Below are 17,272 nucleotides of genomic sequence, written 5' to 3'. Positions count from 1 at the left end.
CAGCTCCTGTGACACGTCAGAAGAATTTGTCAGGCAAATAATTCGGCAAGTTCATTGCATCCGCTATCTATGACAGATTGATACCGGAGGTTATATAAGTCAGGGTATAGTATAATGGCTGGGAAGTTTTTGTGAAATGATTTTTCAATGTCCTTTATTTTATATCGATGTGAGGATGGGGAGAATTGAGGAATGGGAGAATTAGGATTGGGAGAATTAGGATTGGGAGTTTGAGAGTTTATGGTAGACTAGGTTTCAGTAAAGGAATACGTTGTGTTTGGTGTGAAGCAACGATGCTCGCATCCTATCCAATCCTTCATACAATAGGCAATATCATTGAGCGAAGTGATTAGGCTTTAAATATTACTTTATTCAAAGCCTAAGCACATAGCGAAAATATTCCGCCAGGTGTGAACTCATAAATATTCATGAATACAACAAAGTATAAAGTAGTCCCCAGGGAACACAAGGTGTCATTCCTCACACAGCCAGGGCAGAGAACGCAGGGAGCTAGGAGGTACACTGTTAAGGAACCATTTGTAAGTCATGACGGTAGCGGAAAGGAATGTTTGGTTTGTTTGTTTTATTTTTGTTTTATTTTTGTTTTTGTTTTTTTGTTTTTTATCCCACCCTCCCTCCCCTGTACATTGTGTTAAAAGGCTACTTTGCTCATGATATGCCGCAACGATGCTCGCATCCTATCCAATCCTTCATACAATAGGCAATATCATGAGCGAAAGTGATTAGGCTTTAAATATTACTTTACTGACCGGCTTCCATGAATACCCTGTCCAGTGAAGCCCTTCCAAGTATTCGACGTGAAAGTAGACGCTTAACGCTAGATGTAAAATATCCATGCGCGCAAATCTCTGTCCATTTTCGTTGAAATCTGTTTAATGCTAGTCGATAATGATAAAATTGTTTGAAAATGCCCCGCATGTAACTAAATGTCATGTAGCATTAACTGTGAAGAGGCATGTAATAAAAATATTATTGCCTGAATACATATGTTTACGTGCCCTTGCAGCAGGAGACAATTTGCCCTCCTAGTGTCGGGCAAATTGCCACCTACTCTTGGGCACATAAACCCATTCATTCAGGCAATAATATATAATATTTATCTCGTTAAAAACAAAACGTATTTTGATTAATGGGAAGGATATACTAACCGTTTTCAAGCATGACAGTCGAAAAGACTGCTAGCAGAAGTAGGCCATCAAATACGTTGGTCATTTTCCATTTGTAATTCGAAGTGGGCAGAGCTACATCAGAAAACATTACAAAAAAAACAGTTGTAGTTGCCATACTTTTAAAAGTTTCAAAATGTTAAAAGTAAGGTTGAGGTGGCTCTGGGAGTTCCACTTTAATAATGGGTGTAAAATATGACTCCTCTTTGCTGAGTCATTTGTATCGCACTTTTCTGTGAACTGTTCCGAAACACACAGTCATAGTCAACGTACTCTCATTACTCGGGAGAGACGTCAATTGCTGCTTCTATATATGGCTGAAGTTCTACTTGCTGGTTTTTACCCAGCTCATAAAGTTCGCAACAAGATCAATTGCCTCCTAAAGTGAAAGTATCTTGTCATACCGCGCCATCTTGCTAAGAAGTTTAAATATGATTTCCAAAGACAGTAGGGGCGGTACATTGAGAGCCCCGCAGAACAGTCTTGATTACGAGACAAGGACGGGATACGAGAAGCTATTCCTAATGCGTTTACACTCGTACACAAAGCCTTGACAACAGTTCCTTACGTCCACCGAGCTAACTGGACTCTCCTGCATACTATCAGTCAATTAAGGAATCGGCCGTATATGTGCTTAGTGTTTGCTGGACAAAACGTGCGCAAACTATAGTTGCCGATGCCAAATTCATGATCACACCGTTTCGAATCACAGACATTTGTAGGATTTAGCATGTCCTTATATGGTGAAACAGACTCCAATACAAGAAAAGAATATTAGTTTTCCTATGTACTTCCTTCTTCCGCGTTCCAATCACCGCTTAGCTCAATGTTCCGCACGCCTTAAATTCAGTATTTTCCCGTAGTAAACAAGCAAACGCGAACACCTTCAGCCATGAGATTCACGAATAATTGCTACCATATATCATTCAGGAATGATCTTAAAAGTCATCAACGCCTTTTTTTCTTCAGTGACAAACAAGGAGCAAAGACCCGGAACCTCTGTCCGAGCCAATGAAGTAAAAAACAGGATGACGAAACCAGACATGACTATCTTCGTGTGATCATGGACCCTCGAGCCTGCAGACAAGGTTGTCTACTATGGTCGGTCCCGGAGACGCTGATTCCTTGCTAGAGGCGCCAAAATATTTACGATGCCGTTCGTTCGGACGGGGTTAGACTTTCAAATAAGACACAGTGCACCAGCATCTAAACTAGTGAGACTGACTAGATATTTCAAAAACGTTTTATGGCGGATATAGAGATAATGTTGACAATTATGAGACTTTTGTAGAGCTTACATAACTATGACTTTCAGTGATTCATTAACTCTTTGAGTGCCAAAGCCAATTTTTGTCACCTTTAAAAATATAACAGAGACAATTTTTTTTCGGTACAAACATTTTTTTTCAGATTTTTCCCAAACTTTTGATTAAAAACTGTAGCTAGGGAAAATTGCCGTCCGTTTAGTCCAAATTATCAAAAGAATTATCGAAAAATGCATAAAAAGTGCTTGCACTAAAACTTTGCTGGGGAACGTTACAGCACTAAAAGGGTTAAATTGTATCACTTACAAAATCTGTCAATGTGAGACCAGTTCAGGGGGTGTGGCATGCTAGTAGAGTTTGCTTACCCAATCCGAATACATGCTATCACCCGTCATTGGTGTATCAGGGTTGTCCAGCTTAACGTTCTATGGACCTGGTAATATTACTTTGATTGGATATGATTGTATTGATCCTGTGTTGATATCGTGTTGCTTACTAAATCTACTACAATTAAGGTTCTCATTTATTTTAAATCGTGCTTAGATAACATTCCGCGTTAACATGTCCCTGCACAAAGTTCCACCGATGTGAATAGCACTCCCTAGCTAGACATCCGTGCATGAACCTGCATTGGTTCACATATAACGGGAATGAGTGCGAGGAAATCAAGCGAAGATAACATTCTCAGCAGCTGCTTGATGCGCCGTAAACTACTGACCCAAGTTCCTCTTTTTTGTTTTGCTTTTGCGTTTTTGTTTTGTTTTCTTTTTTGGTTTTGTTTTGGGTTTTTTGTATTTTTCTTCCGCAGATAAGAACATTGCAAGAGATATTGACAGGAACTTATTAACCAGCTAACTCAAGAATTGTGTCGCGCTTTAATTAATTTTCAGCATTTGCTTAGCATACTGAATGTTCAATACTGACATCCTAACCGGTCGCAGAGCTCCTTCCCTTTGTTCGCTGTACTGCGAAACTTTCTCAACATACCCTTCACAAAACTATTAGTGTGTACGCAAAGCATCCCCTGCAGAATCGAACTATACGGAGATAGATGATGAGATAGCTATATGAAACAGACTTACCAAAATAATACTCAAAGATACCACGATGTTCTGTTTCTTTAAGTTCGACTAGGAACACACGGGGCGTCAGGGATTGGGTTATCTGCTGAACTGAACACACTTGTCCTGTAAGTTGGATTTTATACACGGATGCGCTGTCAGCTGACGATTTTTAAGTCACTTTCGTTGGCATACATCCGCCTTTTTCAGCACTACACAGCTTGTGTTTCTTTGTAGAACGTCAATTTGGAAGCATTGGTTTGCGATGGAAATTGTTCGACTCCGGAATGAAAATGACGCAAAGCTTTCTACATAGCGTCAATAAACAAGTTCAAGTTTGATAATCGCAATCATACCAATCCATAATCCAATAACACTTGGTCAAAATTTGTAAGACAATAGTTGTAAACATAGACACAAAACAGCACAGAACAGACAGTAAATAGACGGTACAAACAAAGTCAAATTCATGAAAGAAAGATATATGGACCTCTGGCCAAAAGACCAAGAAGTGATGTCAGGTGTTTCGAAAATAGTAAGCGCATCCTGCCCCACATGTGGCACCCGCCATATATCAATCTGTAAGTCAGATAGGTAGTGGTTACTAACTAAGGCCCAATGTCACCGATGCCATCAGTGATCATTTGTCGAAGAGAGATATTGTATTTATCTACCAGCTTGCGATACCTGCCAAAAAAGCGTTTGAATGTAGAGACAAGTCTTGCTCTGGTGTAACCTTGATTTAACAGTTTGAAAGAGAGATGGCCATGTCTCTCTACAAAATCACCATTTGAACTGCATGCTCTTGCATATCGTATAAGCTGGGAAATGTATACCCCATAAGCAGGTGAGAGTGGAATATTACTGATGAGGTGTGTAAAATTAATTATACTAAAGTTGAAATCATCTCTCTTGTCATATAGCCTAGTAGAAAGGTGACCATTGGAGTCAAATTCAAGTAAAATGTCCAGATATGAAGCAGAAGAGGCCGTTTCTGTAGTTTCTTTAATCTCCAATTCTGGAGGATAAATCATAGCGAGATATTTACTGAATTCAGAGTTATTCAATGAAATAACATCGTCTATGTATCTAAATGTTAGGTTGAAAGTACGAGCTACAGAGACCTTTTTCTGCTTGATAAGGTTCTGGATAAATTTTGCCTCGTATGAGAACAGAAATAAGTCGGCAAGTAAGGGAGCACAGTTAGTGCACCGATGGGAATTCCTATACACTGTTGGAAAATATGTCCTCCAAATTCAACAAATATGTTGTCAATGAGGAAATCAAGCATACTGATAATGTCTTTCTCGGTATAAAACACTTTAGCGTTAGTTGTATTTTTAACAAAATATGTAGAATTATACCCTAATACCACATATTTGTAACGGCGTGAACCGTTTTTGTAGAAAAATGCTTGGTTGATGATGTTTTTCAAGCGTTCTTTCAATTTATCATGTGGTATTGTGGTATACAATGTGGAAAAATCGAAAGTTTTTATAGATGTTATTTTTGAAACAGATCTTGATTTCAAATTTTCCATGATTTCCTTCGAATTTTTGATATCCAAATTTGATTTATACCACTCCGAGAAAAGACAACATCACAGTATGATTGAAGTCCCCGTTTAACAGTACAAAGAACAGAAGTCAGTATCTTCGATAACTCTGTTGTTGAACATTTTGAAGATCCTGCGATAAACCTAGCTTTGTAAGGTGTTTTGTGGAGCTTTGGTATCCAGTATAAGCTAGGCAACTTATTATGGTCATCCTTTGTTGTAATATTAAAATTATCCATGAATGACTTATGGTTTGCCAAAATTTCAGATTTGTTGAACATTGATTGTCTGTAAGTGGAGTTGGTTGAGGTCTTAGTTACACCAAGTTCGTCTATAAGACATTCAAAATAATACTTCTTACAGACAAATACAATGTTATTGGCAGCTTTATCAGCAGGGACGACAACATATTTGTCATGGATATCATTCAAACACTTAACAGCATCAGGATCTTTAAATACAGAATAGGGTCTTCTGCAAACATGTGATCTTAGTCGACAATACGGCCACGCACTATTTTCCTCACAGATTTGACCCATTCTGACAGTGTGTCCAACTCTACATCCTCCCTTTTAGCCCATTTCCTGGCATAATCTTCAACTGAGTCCATAATGATCTTAAAATTATGGTTCCAGTTGATCCTGCGAGGTTCTCTGAACTTGGGTCCACAAGATAATATCTTACGAAGGTGGTGATGTTCAACCAAGTTCAGATCACCAGTGAGTACATGGCCATGGAGTATATTTGAAGGGAGATGCAGAGCAGTCACAGGATGCTGGTGTTTGAAGGAATTCATCAATTTTTAAGTGCCGCAATGCGTCACTTGTCAGTTCCTGTGCCGTCTTTATATTTCTTATTGAATTACGACATGTTGGTTAAATCTGATTTTTTATTTGTCCCGATCTTCTCCATTCAAGTAGCGGTTCAGGTCGTTTGATATAATAAATAAATTCTTCACGTCAGTGCAGCAAGGTCGTATCTGCACATAAGTTCACAAAAATGTTAATGGCACAATTGTAGCCATTAAGGGACTGGACACAAATTACAGGGGGGGGTCGGGCCGGTGTTTTTGAGGGGTGGGTCGCCATTTTTCGCGCAAGCACTTTTGAAGGGTCATAAAATTTTGTGCAAGCCTATGGGGGAGGGTCACCTTTTTTCATGCATCAAAGCTGAAATTGCATGTGCACGTTATGGAATACTGAAAAAAAAGAAAAAATACCTCCTGGCACTTTTATTTTCTGCCATTACCATTTTCGGCGCGCCCTTCGGGCGCAAATTTCACGTATAATAAACAATGTATTGATGATCCAAGCTGCCACATTGATTTAAGTTGTCATGATTTCTACTTATTCAACACTATTGTGCATAACTGTCCCCTATAATGACTCTTTCAATAACAATTTTGGAGATTACTTATTTGACATCATTCTCCCATTGACAATACATTGGGTATAGGTCGGTGTCAAACGTTCATGTCGCTGTATGTACGTTTTTTTATTTTTTGAGGACATTGACAGAATACAAACTGTTCAGAATAGTGCATAGTGTCATCAATAACAACTGGAAGCTTCAGGTCGAACAACTTTTGAATAACAATTTAGGATCAGATAACCTATGAGTTATTTGTAGTTTCCTCATAGCCTACAATGTATAGTGAATCAACATTTTGGTGAAATTCCAAAATCAAATTTCTTGCACAACCATTGACTTGAAATCACTCTAGTCTAATCATGAATATTAATACTAATAATTAGGTGTACATAAATGCACAGGTTTACCAAGTTTGTATTGGAAAAAAATTATTCATAGTTTCATCATAGACTGCCATGTATAGTGAATGGACATTTCAGTGAAATTCCAAAATCAAATTTCTTGCACACCCATTGACTTGAAACTACTCTAGTCTAATCATTAACATTAATACCAATAATTAAGTGTACATAAATGCACAGATTTTCCTATTTTTGTATTGGAAAAAAATTATTCATAGTTTCATCATAGACTGCCATGTATAGTGAATGGACACTTCAGTGAAATTCCAAAATCAAATTTCTTGCACAACCATTGACTTGAAACTACTCTAGTCTAATCATGAACATTAGTACCAATAATTGAGTGTACATAAATGCACAGATTTTCCTATTTTTGTATTGGAAAAAAATTATTCATAGGGTTTCACCATAGACTGCCATGTATAGTGAATCAACATTTCGGTGAAATTCCAAAATCAAATTTCTTGCACACACATGGACTTGTAACCACTCTAGTCTAATCAAGAACATAAATATCAATAATCAAGCATACATAAATACACAGATTTGCCAAGTTTTGTATTTAAAAAAAATTATTCATAGTTTCTTCATAGACTACAATGTATAATGGATCCACATTTCATGCGAAATTCCAAAAACAAAGTTATGTACACAGATGCACATTGTACCACCCTCTTCTAATCAAGCACAATTATGTCAATTATTCAGGGTCCATATATGCACAAATAGTGCAAATTTTTAATTCTGAAATTTTTTGACAGTTTTGTCATAGACTCCATGTATAGTTTTGTCATAGACTCCCATGTATAGTGGATCAACATTTTGAGAGAAATTCCAAATCAAATATCTTGTTCACATGTGCACTTGTAAACAACCCATGCTAATCAAGTATATCTATATCAGTTATAAACATCTGTATATGAACAGATATAGCTAGTTTATACTGAAAAATACATGACGTTCGTAGTTTTCTTATAGTCGACTACATGTATAGTGAATCAACATTATCAATAAAATCTAAAAATTACATTTTTTGTACAGGCATGCACTTTTTACCTGCCACTTCAAGCAAAGTACATTTACATGAATTATCACACACATATGATTTAATATTTTTGGACAACGCGTTATATCGGCCACATTTTGCCTTCCTTTCGGGAGGGCGACTTAAAAAATATAGCAACTCAGAAGGGGGTCTTTAACACATTGCGGGTTTTTGGGGGGGTATTGAGTAACAGGGGAGGGTCACTTATTTTTATGCACGGATAAGGGGGAGGGTCACTAATTTTTGTGCATGAACTTTTGAAGGGTCACTATTTTTACGCAGCGGTTTTTCAAAAAACACCGGCCCACCCCCCCCTGTAATTTATGTCCAGTCCCTAAGAATGTGCAAAATGTCCTAATAAAAATGACTAATGCTTTTACGCAAAAGAATTACCTTTGCTTTGTTTTCGGTTCATGCACCTAGGCATTCTAGGTGATTCCAGAGTAAGAGTAATTTGAACCAAAATGTCTTAACTGAAAGCAACGAATTATAATTAAGTTGATGGGATATCTGGTTGGAAAAGTGTTTGGTGGTAATTGCCGTGATCATATACCCTCTAGCCGGTGTGATCAACATCACTCATATAATACAATAAATGATGAGTAGATTCATCAGAACAGAAGTTGGTACCCTCGGTTCGTACCATGGGGCCAACTTCAGCGGCAAAGCAGTTCTGTCACTTACATCGTTTCTTTTATTATCAAACTCGGTATTGATTGGTCTTTTGACAACGAATGAAAACCAGAAGCCTGTTTGCCAATAACTCAAGACTCTCAAAATCTTGTAAATAAGTTCGTCAAAAACGTTAATTTGATTTGAGTTATCTGTCAAAGCATTTTGTCGATGAAACTTTTCACATTTCTTTGTCACAAAACAAGCCTAACATCGGAATCGGCATATTTTGTTTAACTGTGCAGCCGTTGGTGTGATATTTTGATACCAATGTGTTGGAAGAAATGGATCACTTGTCACTTGTAATTCAAGTAACGGACGGAACTAAAATCACGGACTTCTATTATCAAGATTACCACCACCATACAATGGAGATGGTAGCGGATGACACGGATGTAAACCAATACAATGAAAGTAACGGTTAACGATGGAAACTAATCGAAGTCAGACATTTTGTTTACTATCCTGATAAGCTTGACAAGGCATCGTAAAATCGTTTTAGTAGACATCTTTGAACTCCACCATAGAGATGACCTTTATACAAAGCTTTCACAACAGTCAGACTGGGTTCTCCCTCCTATCTGTCAATCAATTAAGGAATTGGTCCTTGGAGGTGCTTGCTGTTTGCTGGTCAACGATGTGCGAACTATCGGGGCATATGCCAACTCCGTGATTACACCATTTCAATAATAATCATTTCAAAGATGGAGCACGTCCAACGGGGTGAAACAGACTCCATTACAAAAAAAGTACACTGCGGCCCAAAAGCATGTCTGAGTGTCCAGTACTCATGCGAAGCATAATTCCTACCGCACAGCGTTATCGGCTGATCGCTATTGACAACGGCGAACATTGTATCAATTAATTTCAATAGATTATCGATCGAAATCTGCTTGGGTGCTGCTCGTGTAATTCAGGTCACGCCATGAATATTTCCAAAATAACCCGTATATTTTGACTTATTTATCATAACATCAAGGTTTCTGTTGGTTTCTTGTACTTAAATGAAATTGACGACACTTTTTTCAGTTTTTGTGATACTTTTACGTTTCAGTGTATTTTGGCGAGCTTGGGCCTAGTTTGCCGCCACTGTGAACAACTGGCGAGTGTGCATCACAACAATGTATCAATTTCTGACAAAGGAATATCGATCGATAACGTTCACTGTATGCGCGAGCGGCGAAGCCGCGAGCTGCGAGTAACCGCAGGTTACGTACGAGGTCTGGCTAGAACCGACATGCTATATATACTGTCCAATAGAATGCTTCGAAAATCGGCTGGATGAAAGAGTACATCTATTGTATATTCATGAATGTAGGTGGAGCATCTATAAATAGCCTTTTGAAATCGGCTGAATTATCGTGTCATTCATCCGGAATAGTAATGTTTCACTGGAAGTAAACTGCCTTACGTCATAGACCCTCGAGACAAACTCGAGGGTCTATGCTTACGTTGACCTCAGACAGTAGTACGGCTTCATGAAATCACGATTACGCCTATTCCTAGTAACCATGATGAAAAAACCTGCAAAAATGATGTATGCCGTTGAAGAAAGTGGTGATGGACAGCCTGAAACTGAAGCTAGGATTTTAGGTCACGTGACATTTGTGTTGAACGTACGCGTTCGATGCAGGTCTAGTCCGAACTTTCGTGTTAATTCTTAAATAGACCAAATAATCAGAGAAAATGAAACTGTAGTGTTGAAGATTATTATTTTAACTTCATTTTGGGAAATTTTCACTTTTGTACTACGATAAATGGCAAAGCAGCACGACTACAAACTCACGCGTACCGGCGATTTTGGCGTCCATTATGAGCGTTGTGCCGTGACCTCGAATGTCCCGCGAAGGAGATCGAACATATACCTCTTTGATAGGCTCTCCGCATGACTTATTCTGATCGCATCACTATTTTTGGGGGTTGGTACGAAAGTAGAGATCATGGGCTTCATTTTGAGGGGGCAAACGTTAAAATCGGCCGAGAAAAACTCAATCTGTGATCAAACTTTGTGTTTCGGTTGTGTTTTTTTGAAAGAAAATCTTGATTTCCTTAAACGTTCGGCCCCAAAATTAATTTTATGATAAATATTAATTGTAATTCTGCAATAATTACGAGTCTGACGATGCGAAAAATGATGCTTAAGGCCCTTTTTAGCGAGTATGGTTTCACCCCAACTTTACATCCGGGCACTCCCAGGAATCACATACAAGTAATCGGCGCTTCGCCGCATGTTCTGTGTCAGGAGGTCTAAGCTGAGTTCCGACGTTCATGATTTTGCAGCTAGATTTGTCTGATTTCTTATCTAACGCAAGGATCTAGAGAAACATATTTTACCCTTTCAAACGTTATCTTGTTCGAAGTAGTTTGACTTCCGGGTGATATTTTTCGATAGACACTGGGAAGTTGTCAAGCCAGCACTGCACTGCAGTGTAGGCATACGCACGAGCACCACACTTTGCCGATACTATACTGAAATTTTAGTTTCTATCTTTAGTTCACGAGAAGGGGACTATTTTGGTTCTCTCTGAAGAACAAGGCCATAGATTATTAATTTGTTCTTTCCTCATTGATGGTGTCCCGGACTTTGAAAAAGTTGTATTTATACTGGTTTGTATTTCGGACCGCTGACTTCGACATGTTCGAGGGTCTATGCTATTTCCGGGGCAGCTTAACTTTGCATCCAGTTTAATGCAGTTGTTCATTCTATAAATGCGTGTTGCTGTTTTACGGCATTGACAAAGGGTTGAGAACGAAGTTTTTTTGACTTTTTGGAAAAGTTCTTTGTTTTAACTTTAAATCGACATTAATCAGACATATTTAATAATCATTTAATAAAAGTTGTAATCACACAAAAAAATTTTAAAAAAAATTCGAAGTTCAAATTAAAAAAAATCTAAAAAAATATTTTGTTAAATTTAAATCAAGTTCTAAAATGTCACAGGTATCATTTGATTGTTTACATGTATTGTTGTTTATTTGTTTACCTTGTAAATGTAAATCTAAATAACTTTTTTCATATATGCAAAGTAAATATGATGGAATATGATTATCATATTTCTGTAGATGTTCACAATACATAATGCATACAGCGATCAATGTCACAGGTATCATTTGATTTTTTACAGGTATTGTTTTTTTGTTTACCTTGTAAACAGCATTCTAAATAACCTTTTTCATTTATAAAAATTAAAAACCATTGAGCATTTCGTCAGCAATATCCACAAAAAATTTCATCAATTTTCAATAAGAAATGCTTGAGTTATTGCAAAAAGCACAAGAAATTGCAATTCTAGTTTCCTCAAACAATGTTCAAAATGGGGTCACCTGGTGGTTATGATAACTACAGGTGTCTACCATGGCATAATTTCTAAATAGGAGAAAGTTTTTTTCAAATTCAACAGGACATATCTCTGCATGTACTGAACCGATTTTCATCAAACAAAATGCAATCAATTGGTCTTGAAGAGAGCTTTCTTTTGATATATAATTATTATTATTGTAGCTGTCTATCGATTTCATGTAAAATCCCTACTGAAGCAGGAGGTAGCCATGACAGGTTGTCTGGAAGGAGACTACGTTTCCGTGAATTTGTCGACAAGATATGGCCAATCTCTAATTTTGAGATCTCTCCGGGCGTTGCTTCTATGCTTACGATTGTTGATCGTCGACATCCTCTATTGAGTTCGATTTTTCATTTTGCGTCCGTTCAAACGAAGCTCAGACTTTGGGACCCATTCGACTGCCGATGAGCTGGCGGTAAATGGCCTCACAAATAAATTCTCGCCGTAGATTTTTTGCTGGAAAGTTTTTTCGGCGCAAATATGTGAAACATGGTGGACAAATACAGTGAAAATGCGTTATGGCAGTCTGTACGCGGTGTTCCAAAGTTATACTTATCAGCATAGGAAAGACAGCCCACTTTGACGTCATCACATTCCTGAGCAGTTGGTTCTTGCCAGACCTCGTAACCTGCGGTAACTCGCAGCTCGCGGCTTCGCCGCTCGCGCCGCATGCATGTTCGAGGTCTGGCATGTGAGACTAGTGGAGACCCTGCGTTCGTTTGCCTCCGTTCTGTGTTATTTGTTCAGTTTACTGGAATGGTCATAGTTCATATTCGCTAAAATTTTGTGTAAATTACGACAACTTTACAGGTATTTGGTCTGTACAACTTAAGAGACGCTTACTGATTACAATGCGCCAATTTGAGACCCTTGTTCTGTGTATGTAAACGCCTTCAGATCGCCATTTTATTCCGCGCAAGAGTATATTTCAGTGATTGGAATAAATAAATGCAAATAAAACAAGTTTCGTGAAGAAATTCAAAAATCTAAAACCACAGGAATTTTGTATATCAATCAAAGGATCGCCGTACCGCTTTTCACCATCATTGGTTCAGATTTAAAAAATTTGAACCTGAGAGAAGTGTGCAACCTGTTCGGTACATTAGACGCCTTGTTTTTTATGAGAAATCGAGCTTATTCGCCACATCGTAAAATGAAAAATACAGCTGAAGAACCCGCTGACTTAACTTTTCTATTTCGCTGTTATTTCTTACAATATTTCAGATTACACATCTCTTGAAGGTTAACTAAAAGTCAATGATTTTACGTTTTTGAGTTTCTCTCTTATTTTTCTGAAATGACGAGTTAACGATCGTTTGGCTGTTGACTGTGTTTTCACCTTTTTTGTACATGACGATTATCGCTCGGGTATTTTTGGAATTCCTTCTTGAAATTCTTGCCAAAATACTATAATTGAAAGGGCAACATGTAAGGGAAATGGAATCTGCAATTCTTTCATTATTATATATACTATATATACCTTTGCAGTGAGGAAATTCAGCGAAGTTTTTAACATGACGTGGAAGGTGGATTTGACCCTCTGCGTATGTGTGGCGAAAAGTGGGGACGCTTTTTATCGGACAAAATGAGGAGCTTTTGGGCTGCAGTGGTATAGTTGACATTTCCAAAGAATATCATGTGAATGAAGGAATATGATACTTAGTTTCCCATTGTACTTCCTTCTTCCGCGTTTCAATCACCGCTTCGTTCAATGTTCCGCATGCCTTAAATCCAGTACTTGCCCGTAGTAAACATGCAAATGTATATGTATAAATGTATTGTTATTGTTTTTTGGGTTTTTTGTTTGTTTTTCCCGCGGGAGATAAGACGTTGCAACTGAAGGTATACTGATAGATGCTTATAACCCTTGTTCTTGTCTAATGACATGTATAATTCTTGGCGATAAACTGACTGGTCCTGCTACAATATCCACTGTGCATTCACATATGTTGCAGAGCTGCTTGCTCGATCGAGTTTGAAATCGAACGCTGGTGCGGCGCGAGTATTTTGGCTCGATCTTGGCCTCATAATTTTCGCGAAGAGATGAGGTTTTATTTCAAAACACGGAAACACACTCATTTTACAGACTCCCGCCTATGTTTTACGTTCACCGCCATTTTAAAGTCAAAATAAATCTTCTTCAAAATGCGAAAACCTGTGTCGACATCTTAAAATTCAAATTGTTCGCTTTAAAATTGTACCATAAAATGTCAATTGAAGTGGAATGGCCCAACAGCGGAATAATATCAAAAAGTGACACGGTTGTCATCACTCTTTAGGGACTTTTTATGAGTACAGCGAGGAGCAAGCAAGGTCAATTTCGGTTGATTTCGTCGCTCATATCGGAACGTCGGTAGGAATCAGTGATAACCAAAACACGCATGTAAGGGATTATTACACGAAGTTTGGGCGATACTGCGTCGTATTCTCATGATGTGTCCGGATATATATTAAAAATGTAACAGACACTTTTTTCTGTCCAAACATTTTTCACGTTTTCCAAAGCTTTTGATTACGAACTGTAGCTTGGGAAAATTACTGTCTATTTAGTCCATAATTATTAAAAGAATTACAGTAAAAATTCGTAAAAAGTGCCCAAATATTGCACTAAAATTTTGCTGCCTTACAGCACTCAAGAGGTTCAATTGTATCACTCACAAAACCTATTAATGTAGGACCAGTTCCGGTGGGTGTGGCATTCTAGTAGAGTTCGCTTACCCATTCCGAATACATGCTATCACCGCTCATTGGTATATCAGGGTTGTCCAGCTTAACGCGGTATGGACCTAGTAATATTTTACTTTGATTGGATATAATTATATTGATCCTGTGTTGATATCGTGTTGCTTACTAAAACTACTGCAATTATGGTTCTCATTTATTTTAAATCGTGCTTGCTAACATTACGCGTTAACATGTCGCTGCACAAAGTTCCACAGATGTGAATAGCACTCCCTAGCTAGACATCCGTGCATGAACCTGCATTGGTTCACATATAACGGGAATGAGTGCGAGGAAATCAAGCGAAAACAACATTCTCAGCAGCTGCTTGATGCGCCGTAAACTACTGACCCAAGTTCCTTTTTTTTGTTTTGCTTTTGCTTTTTTGTTTTGTTTTCTTTTTTTGGTTTTGGTTTTTGGTTTTTTGTATTTTTCTTCCGCAGATAAGAACATTGCAAGAGATATTGACAGGAACTTATTAACCAAGCTAACTCAAGAATTGTGTCGCGCTTTAATTAATTTTCAGCATTTGCTTAGCATACTGAATGTTCAATACTGACATCCTAACCGGTCGCAGAGCTCCTTCCCTTTGTTCGCTGTACTGCGAAACTTTCTCAACATACCCTTCACAAAACTATAGTGGGTACGTAAAGCATCCCCTGCAGAATCGAACTATACGGAGATAGATGATGAGATAGCTATATGAAACAGACTTACCAAAATAATACTCAAAGATGCCACGATGTTCTGTTTCTTCAAGTTCTGCTAGGAACACACGGGGACGTCAGGGATTGGGTTATCTGCTGAACTGAACACACTTGTCCTGTAGTTGGATTTTATACACGGATGCGCTGTCAGCTGACGATTTTTACGTCACTTTCGTTGACATACATCCGCCTTTTTCAGAACTACACAGCTTGTGTTTCTTTGTAGAACGTCAATTTGGAAGCATTGGTTTGCGATGGAAATTGTTCGACTCCGGAATGAAAATGACGCAAAGGTTTCTACACAGCGTCAATAAACAAGTTCAAGTTTGACATCGTCACTTGTCAGTTCCTGTGTCGTCTTTATATTTTTCATTGAATTACGACATGTTGGTTAAATCTGATTGTTCATTTGTCCCGACCTTCTCCATTCGAGTAGCGGTTCAGGTCGTTAATATAATAAATAAATTCTTCACGTCAGTGCAGCAAGGTCGTATGTGCACATTTCAGTATTTGACAAGTTCACAAAAAATGTTAATGGCACAATTGTAATTGTAGCCATTAAGAATGTGCAAAATGTCCTAATAAAAATGACTAATGCTTTTACGCAAAAGAATTACCTTTGCTTTGTTTTCGATTCATGCACCTAGGCATTCTAGGTGATTCTAGAGTAAGAGTAATTTGAACCAAAATGTCTTAACTGAAGCAACGAATTATATTTCAGTTGTTGGGATATCTGGTTAGAAAAGTGTTTGTGGTAATTACCGTGATCATATACCCTCTAGCTGTCGTGACCAACATCACTGATATAATACAATAAATGATGAGTAGATTCATCAGCACAGAAGTTGGTACCCTCGGTTCGTACCATGGGGCCAACTTCAGCGGCAAAGCAGTTCTGTCACTTACATTGTTTCTTTCATTATCAAACTCTGTATTGATTGGTCTTTTGACAACAAATGAAAACCAGAAGCCTGTTTGCCAATATCTCAAACTCTCAGAATCTTGTAAATAAGTTCGTCAAAAACGTTGATTTGATTTGAGTTATCTGTCAAAGCATTTTGTCGCTGGAATTTTTCACATTTCGTTGTTACGAAACAAGCCAGACATCGGAATCGGTATGATTTTGTTTAACTGTGTAGCCGTTGGTGTAATATCATGATACAAATGTATTGGAAGAAATGGATCACTTGTCACTTGTAATTCAAGTAACGGACGGAACTAAAATCACGAACTTCTATTATCAAGATTGCCACCACCATACAATGGAGATGGTAGCAGATGACGAGGATGTAAACCAATACAATGAAAGTAACGGTTAACGATGGAAACTAATCGAAGTGAGTCATTTTGTTTTCGATCCTGATAAGCTTGACAAGGCATCGTAAAATCGTTTTAGTAGAGATCTTTGAACTCCACCATAGAGTTTATGACCTTTATGCAATTAACATAATGCGAAATTAATATTCATGGTAGAGATGTTTATCTTCAGTGAGGGAACGAATCATGCAGACCAGAAGTATTGCAGACTGCGTCCCGAAAGTAAATGCTTTCTCTTTTCTATCTATGCTCAGCTATGATTCGCTATTGAGCACATCGATGCTCTCATCATGGTGCCACCGTACATGGCTTCGTCACAAGCGATCATGTTATTGGTTTCTCCGCTTTTCACAATATTTAGCAACAGCTAAAATGTTATTTCTTTGTCTTTAACATATGCTAAATATACCTATTATTTGCAGAATCGCTAAGGTTGACACTGAATTCGTCCGCGTGCGTTTGTTTGCGGGTCGGATACGATGTGCAGCTTGTATTATGTTTATGCTCATGCGCAAAGCTTTCACAACAGTCAGACTAGGCTCTCCCTCCTATCTATCAATCAATTAAGGAATTGGTCCTTGGAGGTGCTTGCTGTTTGCTAGTCAACCATGTGCGAACTATTGGGGCAG

General features: G+C 38.0%; 1 long non-coding RNA gene across 1 annotated transcript; it reads right to left on the bottom strand.

Moving 5' to 3' along the window:
• Positions 1 to 1,169: 1,169 nt before the first annotated feature.
• On the bottom strand, positions 1,170 to 15,429 carry LOC139130009 (uncharacterized). The gene is made up of 3 exons (XR_011551741.1): positions 15,337 to 15,429; positions 3,535 to 3,639; positions 1,170 to 1,262 (listed from the first exon to the last, which is right to left on the bottom strand). It is a non-coding gene; the product is annotated as an uncharacterized lncRNA (long non-coding RNA).
• Between the last annotated feature and the right edge of the window lie 1,843 nt (positions 15,430 to 17,272).

The sequence above is a fragment of the Ptychodera flava genome, chromosome 3 (genome assembly GCF_041260155.1).
Source record: "Ptychodera flava strain L36383 chromosome 3, AS_Pfla_20210202, whole genome shotgun sequence".
Taxonomy (NCBI): Eukaryota; Metazoa; Hemichordata; class Enteropneusta; family Ptychoderidae; genus Ptychodera; species Ptychodera flava.
This window is presented reverse-complemented; position numbering and strand designations above follow the sequence as displayed.